This window comes from Mauremys mutica, chromosome 13 (genome assembly GCF_020497125.1).
Source record: "Mauremys mutica isolate MM-2020 ecotype Southern chromosome 13, ASM2049712v1, whole genome shotgun sequence".
In the NCBI taxonomy this organism is placed as follows: Eukaryota; Metazoa; Chordata; order Testudines; family Geoemydidae; genus Mauremys; species Mauremys mutica.
This window is the reverse complement of record NC_059084.1, coordinates 3,764,866-3,777,490: the sequence shown is the minus strand read 5'-3', so window position 1 is coordinate 3,777,490 and position 12,625 is coordinate 3,764,866. Positions and strand designations below refer to the sequence as shown.

Genomic DNA, 12,625 nt, shown 5'->3' with positions numbered 1-12,625 from the left:
AAAAAAATTTTTTTTTTAAATGCAACCTCATTCCAAACCATTGCACTTTATACCTGCTCCAATCTCCTTGGAAAGGCACCTCCATCCTGGGCTACGAGGGAAGGCCTCACGTCACTGGGTGCCTATTAACTTCAATAGTATTTGAAGGTCGATGTCTTACAAGGACAGGCTCTAATAAAACACCCAGGAAGCCCAGTAAACCAGCTCCTGAACCAGAAGTCACAGACAATGGAATATACACGGTCATGGGTGGAGGATACCAAGGGCAATACTGGTCTTTTAAACCTAGTGTTACCTGCACTTAAGCCCATATGCAGGGAAGGGCATGGAGGACATCTAGAGAGAAGAAATAGGAGCTGCAGCTGAGATTTTTCAAAGTGGCCCAGGGGATTTCTCCATTTAAATGGAAGAAGTCTGGCTAAATTCCCTGTATGCTCTGGACATTTCACCTCACATCCATTGTTGCTTTCACTGGATGAGATTTTGGCTAATTTGGCAAATGGCCAATGTCACAATCCTACCCCTTTGTATGGAATCATCTATAAAAATGGATAGCCATCTAGACTGCAAAAAGCTTTTAATGATCCCACCAAAAACAGCACAACTGTGGCAGAATTCAAGCAACATAATTTGGTAGATGAGAAACTAAAATGAGAGGAAGACATGGGGTGGTGATGTTATAAGAAATAAGGGACTCCATTTCCTAATGGCTAAGTCTTCCATAAGACCAATTTAGGAAGGACAATGAAAATAGCCATGAACCAATGACTATGTCAACATTTATGTACCAAGTCCTGAAGAGCCTGAGGCCCCAGGGCATCCTCTGCATGTGCGCATGAAGCCTGCAGAAGGTGGAATTCTACCTTTACAACACAATCCTCCTGTTTTTGAAAATAATCTATATCCTTGCTGGAGGGATAACGCTGCCTCTGTTTTTCTACATGCTCCACAATATACCACTGATCCTGCCTCAGGAATTCTTATTAAAAAAAAAAATCACAGTAAGTTAAAACTAGATCCCGTCCCCAGGAGCATAGGCATGGCACTTAGACATCACAAAAGACAGTTAGTCTAGATATGCATAAAGAAAACTAAGTAACCCTATTCTCCTTTGTTTCTCCTACAGCTGGTCATTGAGGGCCAGATTCTTCCTGGTGTCATCCTCACAGCCCCATGAAGCCTTTCCCATTCAGTCAGGCACATCGGCCCCATTCCCACATGTCCCTGCACCTCCCGTCCCCATGTATCCCTGAACCGTCCTCCCCCTGTGGCCTTGCAGCCCCTCTCCCATTCAGCCGCTGGCTCAATGCTGTCACCCCACTAGCTCCTGAGCCCCCGCCCCAGTCTGTCCCCACCACTTACCCTTCTGAACCGCAGTCTGTGACCACCCCCAGCAGCCCTGTGTGCCCCACTGTCTCCCCCCCTCCGCAATATCCCCATCCCTCCTAACCTGGCTCCGTGGGCAGGACACCATGATGAACGCAGCCAGCTGCTGACACTGCTGGTGAGCTGCAGCTGTCTGTTCCAGCGCACAGTGACCTCTGGTGGGCAAAAGGCAGAACTGCAGCACTTAGGCAGCATGCATTTTCTGTGCAGAAAAAAATTCCACACTGGATATTAATTCTGCGGGTGCGCAGTGGTGCAGAATTCCCCCAGGAGTATCTCAGGCTCAGTAGGAGACTCCATTCCATCCTAGTGAACACTGACCCGGCCTCAGTAACTCATGCCTTAGTCACCTCCTGGATGGACTAAAACAGTGCAATGCACCTGTGCATGAAGCTATCAGCCCTTAGGAAACCCCAACACAAAGAATGCTGCAGCATCTCCCCTCAACAACACAGGCTACAGTGATCGCATCAAACCTGCTCTCTATGCTACCTCCCCTAAGAGCCCTGGTCAGATGTCATTAATGGGATCAGCTGGCCAGTATTTGACCAGCCTGGCCATTTTTTTTATGGATTTGCCAATTGCCATAGAAATAATTTAATCTGCCATTTTTTTAAGAACATGGGTCTAAAGATTTGCATTATTCTCATAATACACTGGAATAGCTAATATTAAAAGTTTCTATGTCCAGCTAAAGATGCTGCAGTGTTCCCATTTCCACAGTTTAAGCAATAACAGCCCAAAATGCTGTATTTTCAACAAACATGCAAGTGCACTGCATGTGTGAGAGGGTTTGAGACACTATTAGCAGCTATTGAAGTGGGACATTGCAGAGTTGCCTTGTGGTGGGCTTGCCTTGTGGCAGCTTTTTTTTTTTTTGGGGTGCATTTCAAAGGTGATAACACTACACCTGACCTGATCTTCAAGAGACTGGATGCCAGGATACCTGATTGCCTGATGCTCAGGTACTGATGACAGCACCACTTCTCAGGAGTCAGGCCAGGCATGAGGGAGCTGTCGTTCACATGGACAAAGCTAATCTGTGCTGGCGAGAGAACTTTCTCAGGGGCCAGTCACAGGTTGTAGAACAAACATCACAATATCCAAGAACTATCTTAAGCATCATCACTTTCTGTTCCAAGTGCAAGATGCACTTTTTTTTTAACCCTTGCCTTCAATATATACACATGAAGCAGAGCTGACAACCAAACAAAACAAAAAAATTAATCAGAGAAAAAAAAAAGAGACAAGAACCACACGTGACAAACGTTAGTCACTTTGCTTAATGCACTGCTGGAAAGTGCTTCAGATACTATGCTGAAAAGGGCAGTATAAGAACCTGAATTAAACTCAATATTTTAAATTTTATTGGACTAGTGAGGTTTGTGTATTATTTAAACTATCAGTGCAGCACTCCCTTAGTAGGGATGCTTTATGCTAAAAAAAAAAATAAAGACACCACCACCAGAAACTAGATGCCCACTAGTTCTCCCTTATCGCAAGCTTTAGTGGTAAGGCCCAGAGTGCGAGGCCGTTTGGGGCACGAGTACCGTATTTCAACCAGCACCAATCCTAAACAGAATGCATGCACAGGTGCAATGTATGGAGTGCAGCCAAGCTGAAGGCAAGCACAAAGGAAATGCACATGCACATACAGAACGCTTGCACAAACCGAACGCAGCCAGATTAGCACTTAAATGCCAGGGCCATATAAGCGCCATATAAACGCTTAATACGAACGAGAAAGGGGGGCAAGGGCCAGCACAAACGTGCACCAGCCACCAACGGAGGCACGGACCCCGCGCACGGAATGCAGGCACAATGCCCAGAGCAAAACGCACAACGCCCATTGCCCTGGGAGCATGCACAGGCAGGTGGCCCAATGCACGAGCCCGTCGCAGCAGCAGCTGCTGCGGGAGCAGCGAGGCAGGCGCGCGCGCGCTTTCCCGCTGCGCACAGAGAGGGCAGAGCAGGAAGCGCGCGGACGGGGCCCGCCCTCACGGCGCGCGCCAGCTCCCCAGCCCAGCAGCCCGTTCCCTAGCCACCCTGTCGCGCAGGCGCGCTAGGCCAGGCCGGCACCTATTTCACAGGCCGGCCGGCTCCGCCGCCCCCGCTAAATAAGTCCCAGCAGCGCTGCCTTGCCCCCGCGTGCGCCTGCGCGGGGCAGAGCGGCGCGCGCCGGAGCCCGGCTCCCCCCTTCTCCCACCCGCCGCCTAACAAGGAGCCGGAGCCTGCGCGGGGCAGCGGGAGCCCGAGCCTGAGGTAAGAGCCGGGCCCGGCGCCGCCGCTGGGCCTCCGCACGCACCGTCCGGCCAGCGGGTCCCTGCGGAGCGTCAGGACGTTACGGCAGCGGCAGGGAGACGGCGGCAGCGCCCGGCCGCCCGCCCCGCTCCCCCCCCGCCCGGCGCAGCCAGCGTGAGCGCGCCCCCGCCCCCCCGTCCGGCGTTGCCAGCGTGAGCGCGCCCCCGCCTTAACCTTTCCCTCCCCTCCCCCTCCCCGCCTGCGCTGGGACGGCGGGGCCCCAGCGGGCGGGAGGGGACGAAGCGGGCGCTGCCTGCGGGGGGAGGCGGGGGGGTTCCTCGCAGCTCGCGCGGGGGTTGCACGCGCCGCCTGTGGAAATGCCGCCCGTGGGGCTGCGCGCGGTGTCCGCCCGCCCGCGTCCGGCTCCCCGGGCGCTGCCTGCAGCCGAGCGGCGCGCGCGCCTTGGCGTGCCCGGACCCCCCGGCGTGGCGTGCAGCGTCCGCACCGCCCTGCCTCCAGCCAGAACCCCCCGCCGGGGCCTGGGTGCGGCGCCTGCCTCACCCCGCTCCGCGCTGTGCCCGCCCCTCCCCGCGCACGGAGCGGATTGTCTGCACCACCTGGGGCCCCTTTGTGCTGCTGCTGCTGCCGCTCCCCCCCCAGGCACTGCACGCGGGCTCGGACCCTTCTGCGAGCCGTGCCTGCGCTCTCCGCACCCACGCCTTGCCAGCAGACCCGCCGCTGACTAGTGCATGCAGCATGTACACCCTTTGCCTCCGGGCATTGCCCGTCTCACCCCCTCCCCTACAATACACTCCTTCTGGGTGTTGTTGCATGCAGTGTCTTCTTACACTGTCATACACCACCCTCTCTAGGTGTTGTGTGCAATTAGGGTGACCAGATGTCCCGATTTTATAGGGGCAGTCCCGATTTTTGGGTCTTTTTCTTATATAGGCTCCTATTACTGCTCCATCCCCTGTCCTAATTTTTAACATTTGCTGTCTGGTCACCCTACGTGCAATAATATTTGCACCCTACCCCCATTTAAATTCTCTCCTCCGGGCATTATACGAAATGCCCCCCATAACCTTTCATTGCAACCAGCCCCTGTTACTTTGCATGCATTGTGCCGTCATTCCAATGGCAAACACGCCCTCGGGCACTGTACAGAGTGTGTAGGTAAGATAGAAGCAGCAAAGAATCAGAGTGTGTAGGTAAGATGTGCACCACCTTGTAGTCAGAAATACCTCAGACGTTCTGTGGGAGCCCTTTTCTCTCACACACCTGCTGGCATTATTGTAGTCTCCATACCCATATACCTCTCACGGTCCAAGATCTCCCCTGCCATTGTATGCAGTGTGTTCACCTTGGGCAGTTTGTGCCCTCCCCCACCCTGCCTTAAGCTCAAATACCCCCCCAAAACAGGGTTGCTGGCAGCTCCCTGAGTTCTCTGTTACTGTGACGCTCTGGTGTTGAACACTGCCACGACATGGAATATCTGTGGTATCATGAAAAGCACAGATACATCATTAAATATTAAAATGAATTTGTTGATTCTGTAATAATTACATTAATCTAAAATTTTGTGTTTCAATTTGTTTCCAAGCATTTTATGTTGCTGTGTACCTTCTGATTTGATGCAGAATTCAGGGCTGGACACTCTTCAGAAATGGGTTGGGGATGGAACCTGTCAGCAGTTCCAGAATAAGCAGTTTTATGCCTGTTTCCAAAGAGTGCAATTTGTGTTTGGGGATGGGAGGGGGGGTTTCTACCTCTCCTTCTGGCTGTTTGAAGTCAGGTCCAAGGAATTTTAATCTTTCCGCATCTCCGGGTTTCTTAAAACATAGCGTCTCTTCTTTGTCCTTCTTTTCATCCATGTGGTCAGGCAGACAGCTGCAGTGATAGTGGATTTAAAGAGGGCTGTCAAGTAATTAAAAAAATTAATCACATGAATAATTGCGCTGTTAATAATAGAATACTATTTATATAAATATTTTGGGATGTTTTGCACATTTTCAAATATATTGATTTCAATTACAACACAATACAAAGTATACAGTGCTCACTTTATATTTATTTTTTATTGTAAGTATTTGCACTGTAAAAATAAAATAAATAGTATTTTTCAGTTCACTTAATACAAGTACTGTAGTGCAATCTCTTTATCATGAGCGTTAAACTTACAGATGTAGAATTGTGTACAAAAGATGACTGCACTCAAAACCAAAACGTTGTAAAACTTTAGAGCCTACAAATCCACTCAGTCCTACTTCTTGTTCAGCCAACCACTCAGACAAACAAGTTTGTTTACATTTGCAGGAGATAATGCTGCCCTCTTCTTGTTTACAATCTCACATGAAAGTGAGAACAGGTGTTTGCATGGCACTGTTGTAGCCGGCGTTGCGAGATATTTATGTACCAGATGCACTAAGGATTCATATGTCCCTTCATGCTTCAACCACCATTCCAGCAGACATGCATCCATGCTGATGATGGGTTCTGCTCGATAACAATTCAAAGCAATGCAGACCAACGCATGTTCATTTTCATCATCTGAGTCAAACGCCACCAGCAGAAGGTTGATTTTCTTTTTTGGTGGCTCAGGTTCTGTAGTTTCTGCATTGGAGTGTTGCTCTTTTAAGGGTTCTGAAAGCATGTTCCACACCCTGTCCCGATCATATTTTGGAAGGCCCTTCAGGTTCTTAAATCTTGGGTCGAGTGCTGTAGCTATCTTTAGAAATCTCACGTTGATACCTTCTTTGTGTTTTGTCAAATCTGCAGTGAAAGTGTTCGTAAAACGAACAAGATGCTGTGTCATCATCCGAGACTGCTGTAACATGAACTATATGGCAGAATGCGGGTAAAACACAGAGCAGGAGACATACAATTCTCCCCCAAGGAGTTGAGTAACAAATTTAATTAACACACTATTTTTTTAATGCACGTCATCAGCATGGAAGCATGTCCTCTGGAATGGTGGCCAAAACATAAAGGGGCGTATGAATGTTTAGCAGATCTGGCATGTAAATACCTTGCAATGCCGGCTACAAACGTGCCATGCAAACGTTTCTTCTCGCTTTCAGATGACGTAAATAAGAAACGGGCAGCATTATCTCCCATAAATGTAAACAAACCTGTTTCTCATAGCGATTGGCTGAACAAGAAGTAGGACTGAAAAGACTTGTAGGCTCTAAAGTTTTACATTGTTTTGTTTTTGAGTGCAGTTATGTAACAAAATCTACATTTTTAAGTAGTGCAATCTCGTTATTGTGAAAGCACAATCGTATTTGTATGTGGCGAATTGAAAAATACTATTTATCATTTTTACAGTGCAAATATTTATAATAAAAATAATATAAAGTGAATACTGTACACTTTGTATTCTGTGTTGAAATTAACAAGGATTCCGGTGGCACTTTAAAGACTAACAGATTTATTTGGGCATAAGCTTCTAACCTGGTACTGCCTAAAGTTTAAATGTTGTTTCTCTTAGCCTTCCATCTGCTTTGCCCTCTCACCAAATGCATGTGTCTATTTTAAACAATAAACAACCTTCCCTCACCCCTGATCATATAAAACCCTTGTTACTTCAGATGTGCAGTTAGTATGGCATTCTGGCAGGAGTCCTGTGGGGTGGAAGCAGAGAACTTTGCATGCCATTAATTGCACTACAAACATTACCATAAATTTTAAGTGGATGAAATACAAACTTTCAGGAAGATTGCATGATTATTTCATCGTGGTCCATGTTGTAGTTGTTGGCACAAAATATGCCTTTTATTTGTTATAAAAAAATAGAAGCTGCATTATGTTTGAATTTTTGTTACCATCCTTGTAGAAATTTGCTGAGGTCTCAAGAGGAAATTAATTTTGTTGTATCTCATCCTGTTTCCTAACTGTTCACATCTTAAAAGCACCATATAAGTTGGCATGATTGGCAGTCTTAACTCAGAAAATATCCTGTGATGGAACAACAGTCTGTTGCTGATAAGACTGGAGGTACAAGGAAGGCGAAAGTGAGCACTCTTTCTAGCAACTCCTTGTAGTCTTTTGGCTCAAGCTGTTGCTGTGAGAGCCCGTCTTTCATGAATACTTAATTTAACCACCAAAATCTTGGGGGGGGTGGGGGGTGGAGGGAAGAGCACTTATTTAAGGTTGAAAAAGTGGGGCATGTTGAGTTTAGAAAAGAGAAGAACGAGGGGAGACAAGTCTTGAAATATGTAAAAGGTTGTCCTAGACAGGATGGTGATCAGTTGTTCTCCATGTCCATTGAGGGAAGGACAAGAAGTAATCAGCTGAGTTTGCAGCAAGAGAAACTTAGGTTTTCCTAATATCTAATCTTTCCAACTATAAGGATGGTTCGTCACTGGACCCTGCAGGTTACCTAGACAAGTTGTGGAATCCCTGTCATTTTGAGGTTTTAAAAAACAAGTTAGACGACTGTTGGGAATAGTCTAGGCATACTTAAGCCGGCCTGAGTGTTGCGGGATGGATTAGATGACTTCTTGAGGTCCCTTCCAACCCTACATTTCTATTATTCTAACAACTCTAAGTTCTCCTTTTGTAACTGTTTTATAATTCAGTATCTTCAGCATTGGGTGGACCATTGTAGTGGTTGATCTTTGGATTGTACAGTAGCTAAAGCATAGGGTCTCTGGCCAATATTGGGAGGGTGAATAGGGTGGAATGAGATCTTCATCCAGAGTGGGATGATGGGTGCAGGTTGCTGAATGGTTAGTAGATGGACATGTGAGATGCACTAATGCACTAGTGGAAGGTGCTCAGATACTATGGTGATAAGCATAGTATAAGAACCTATATAGAACAGAAAGTTGTGGTCCCTGGGAAAGCATGGAGGAAAAGGTTGTCTAGTCATAAGTTAGTAATAGGCTCTGTTACAATTTGAAACCCAGTATGAAGTGTTTCCTTTGGGACAGTGGTGTGCTTTTTGTGTATCTTGACCGTTAGGTGAGAAAGTTTGGTTGGGAATAATAGGGCAGAGATAAAGCTGGTTTAGAAATTTTGGCTGCAAATTCTCTTGCTTTCATGTGTGATTTGTCAGTGGTGTTAGCTAGCAACTAGAGCAGGGGCAGGCAAACTTTTTGGCCTGAGCGCCACATCGGGTTTTGGAAATTGTATGGAGGGCCAGTTAGGGGAGGGGACCGTGGCCTGCTCCCACCCCTTATCTGCCCCCTCCGCTTCTTGCCCCCTGACGTCCCACCCCCGGGACCCCTGCCCCATCCACCCCCCCAGCTCCCTGTCCTCTGGCCGCCCCCGGAACCTCTGCCCCTGACTGCTCCCTGCCACCCCATCCAACCCCCGCCTCCTTCCTGACTGTGCCCTGACCCCTGCCCCATCCAACCACCCCTTTTCCCTGTCCCCTGACTGCTCACAGAACTACTGCCCCCCACTGCCCCATCCAACCCCCCCCCCCTTCCTGACTGCCCTCCTGGGACCTCTGCCCCATCCAACCACCCCTTTTCCCTGTCCCCTGACTGCCCCCTCCACCCCATCCAACCCCCCCTCTTCCTGACTGCCTCCCCGGACTCCAGCCCTCCATTCAACCCCCCTGTTCCCCATCCTCTGACCGTCCCAACCCCTATCCACACCCCTGCCCCCTGACCACCACCCCGAACTCCCCTGCCCTCTATCCAACCCCCCTGCCCCCTTACCGCGCTGTCTGGAGCACCGGTGGCTGGCGGTGCTACAGCCACGCACCGCGTAGCACAGAGCACTGGGTCAGGCCGGGCTCTGCAGCTGCGCTGCCCCAGGAGCTTGCAGCCCCGCCGCCCAGAGCATTGCGCCAGCGGCGGGGTGAGCTGAGGCTGCAGGGGAGGGGGAACAGCAGGTAGAGGCCAGGGGCTAGCCTCCCGTGGAAGGAGTTCAGGGGCTGGGCAGGAGGGTCCCGCGGGCCATAGTTTGCCCACCTCTGAACTAGAGGCTCTAGCCGAGAGCAGGGCTTCATTGTGCTAGGTGCTGTACATGCATAGTAAGAGACATTTCCTTCCCTGAAGAAGTAGACAAGACAGACAAATGTGGGAGACAAGAAGTACAGTCCCCGTTTTACAGACGTACAGCTCTTTGAAGATTTGAGCCCGAGTTGTAACTGTGTCTGATCTGAAGCTGAAAATAAAAACTGGCCTCCCACCTCAGTGGTTGGAAGTGGCACCAACTGGTAGAAAAAACTATCTGCCCATCTGCTTGACTAAATTCCTGTTCTGGCTCAGCTCAGATTGTCGTGGCTTTTGGGAAGCAAGCCTATAGCTGACTGTAGTGCTCTTCCCAAAGTGCCCTATGGGGCATAACTGGTAGTGTGGACAAGGAAGCTGAAGCAGGGAATAGTTCTTTCTCATCTTCATATTGATCAGCTAGTACACCCTGGATTTTTAAATGTAGGTCAGAGCAGATCTGCAGCTAGGCCTTGAGGGAGGGGACATGTAACACAATTTTCTTTTTTTTAAATAATACACTTGGCTGGGAAGAAGAAGTGGGGGGAGGGGAAAGACCCAAGGCAACTTCTGTTTTGTTTTGTTTTTTGTTTGGCAAACAACTTGAGGGTCAGGTTGTTCTTGTAAAGAGCCTTAAACTGTCTTAGCCTCTCCCCTGCTCTGCTTTTCTGTAAGATGAGTGGAGTATAAAACTGAGGTTCCAGTCTGCAACTAGCACCATGTGAATGGACCCCTGTTTCTGGGTTGAGCTGAGCTCTGCTGACTTCATTGGGGCTTTACCTGAGCACGGGGGTCCATGTGTAGAAGAGTGCCTTAATTTTGGAAAGCAGGGCTCTGGGTAAAGATACCAGACGCTGTCAAAGAAAGAAGGACGAATAGGTAAAAAAATGGGTACAAGAGAAGCCAGGAGATTATAGAAGGCATAGAACAGGAGTACAGAGAGCCTGGGGAGACAGCGGGCAGAGGCTGGGTCTGGAGCTGTTCAGCAGCAGTCCTGCTCCCCGCATGCTGCAGAGCCATGCCCAGCCTGGCTACTTGCCCCATGTTGGCAGCTGATGATTCAGAGCTCTCTGGTTCTTACGCAAGAGGAGATTCCAGGCCTTGCTCTAGGGGCAGGGCTTGGGCACTTTGGGTTTATAAAGTGGCTGGGTATGTGACCAGGGAGGCAGACACAGCAAGGGCAGCAGCTGTGAGCACCAATGCTCAGACCGGTAAGGAGGGGAAGGCTGTCATTGGCACCCTGTGTGAAGCCTAGGAGCAACAGAAATAGCTTTTGTGTGTGTTTGCAATGTAGTGTAGTATAGCGTAATGTAGATGTGGAGAGGAGGGTGTGTAAGAGAGGGAGAGAGCGCACTAAATAAGCAGGGCTTCTGTTAAGGGGTTTTGTCCTGTTTTGTTACGTGTAATCTTTTGCATTTGAATCTCTGATCCCAGAATCCAAACTATCTACACCTGTCTGTTTTGCACCTGGAGAAAGTAGTTCCAGAGGTGTTTAAGATGGCATCCTTAAGTGTGGTGTCACGAAAAGTAACTTTGTGGTGGTGTTTTTTTAAAAAGCATGATGTGGTTCCACATTTAGTACCGGGTATATCAAATATTGCTTACTTCACAAGTAAATAATTTTTTTTCTCCCCTAATTGTCAGCCTTTCAAGCTCAGAACACAGCATGGCCTTCAGAGACCAAGCTTTCTGGCTCTTGCATTTTCACCAGTAATAAACTTTCTAAAGGGCAAATGCTGCTCTCACTTACGCTTATGCAGCACTATTGTGGGTTTGCACAAATATAAACACTAGTGTAATTTTAAGCCTGTAGAGTTACACACATGGCCCTACAACAGGAGCTTAGTTAATAGTTTTTTTTCATGGGACATGAGCCAAAAGTATCCAAGTTTACTCTCTCAAACTAAAGTTCTGCAGGGATGACCGTTGTAATAACTTTGGTAAGTAAAATGAGATTCAGTGCACCGAAGGAACAGATCCACTGAGTATGAAAATGCCATTTTTGCATAATCACATTTCAGAATAGAACTGAACTTTAAATGATAAATAGTACCATTAAAAGCTGGAGACTCACTTCTGCAGTGCAGTCTATTATACATGGTATATCTTGATATTATGATAATGTGAACAGACTTTCTAACAAAGAGCACTGCAGTGCAGAACAATGAAAGTGTTAAACTGTGTGTAGGTGCAGTGTGACAGCTTATCTGCTCAACATAATCTTGTCTATATCAGTGAAACTAACAGAGGGATTCCCTGTGGTGATACATTTAGTAAGGCAGAGAAGTCTTCTGATTCTTCAGGGAGTCTTTTTTTTCCCCTTCAGTCAATAGCAGCTAGGAGGCGAGCCAGTAATGGGAACGTATTACGAAAGTACCCATGAAAGCTTATGCCCAAATAAATCTGTTAGTCTTTAAGGTGCCACCAGCCTCCTTGTTGTAGTAATGGGAAAGAAAAACTATGGAAAGCTGATAGCAAGAGATATTTGAGACAGTTATGCCTTTAAAGGGACACCATCAACATTAAAATCAGAACTTTACAAATATTTTTTTTCTCTTAAATTTGTTACTGATCCCTTAGAAACATTGACTTGAAAACAGTTTTCTCTGTCACTTTGTGCTTTTCAATTCTGCAAAGTTTTGTTCTGGGCTAAAACTTCCGAGAATGGAAGGAATTTGCATTTACATCCTGGAGCTGACTGGTTTCCATGAATCAGTGGCCAGAAATCACTATGACCTCCAGAAACCTGAAGACATTCTCTTCTGCTCCTTACAAGAATACCATAAGACACATTTTGGAATCACGAGGACAATGGGGCCCCAACTTGGTGGGACTCTAGTTGCTACTGCCGTATAAATGTTAAATAATAATAGGAATCTTATGGGAGTGTACCAGAGAAGCAGGAGGATGTGCAAGTGTTAACAATGGAGAAATCCTAGGCAGCATCAGAGATGGACTGGAGACCTTGGCTTTTGGGGCTGGCATAATTGTAAGTCAGGAGCTGTGGTGACTGGATAGTGGGCAAGCTTCAAGGGGAGAGAGGAAGAGAAAGG

At 47.9% G+C, this 12,625-nt stretch overlaps 1 protein-coding gene across 1 annotated transcript in view; it reads left to right on the top strand.

Annotated features, from left to right (window-relative positions):
* The first annotated feature begins 3,493 nt into the window (after window positions 1-3,493).
* The window catches only part of GMEB2 (glucocorticoid modulatory element binding protein 2), a 41,262-nt gene continuing 32,130 nt past the window's right edge, over window positions 3,494-12,625 (top strand). Inside the window, exon 1 of the mRNA XM_044986343.1 lies at window positions 3,494-3,648. The gene's annotated coding sequence lies outside the window, so the exon portion shown is untranslated. The remainder of the gene's footprint in view (window positions 3,649-12,625) is intronic.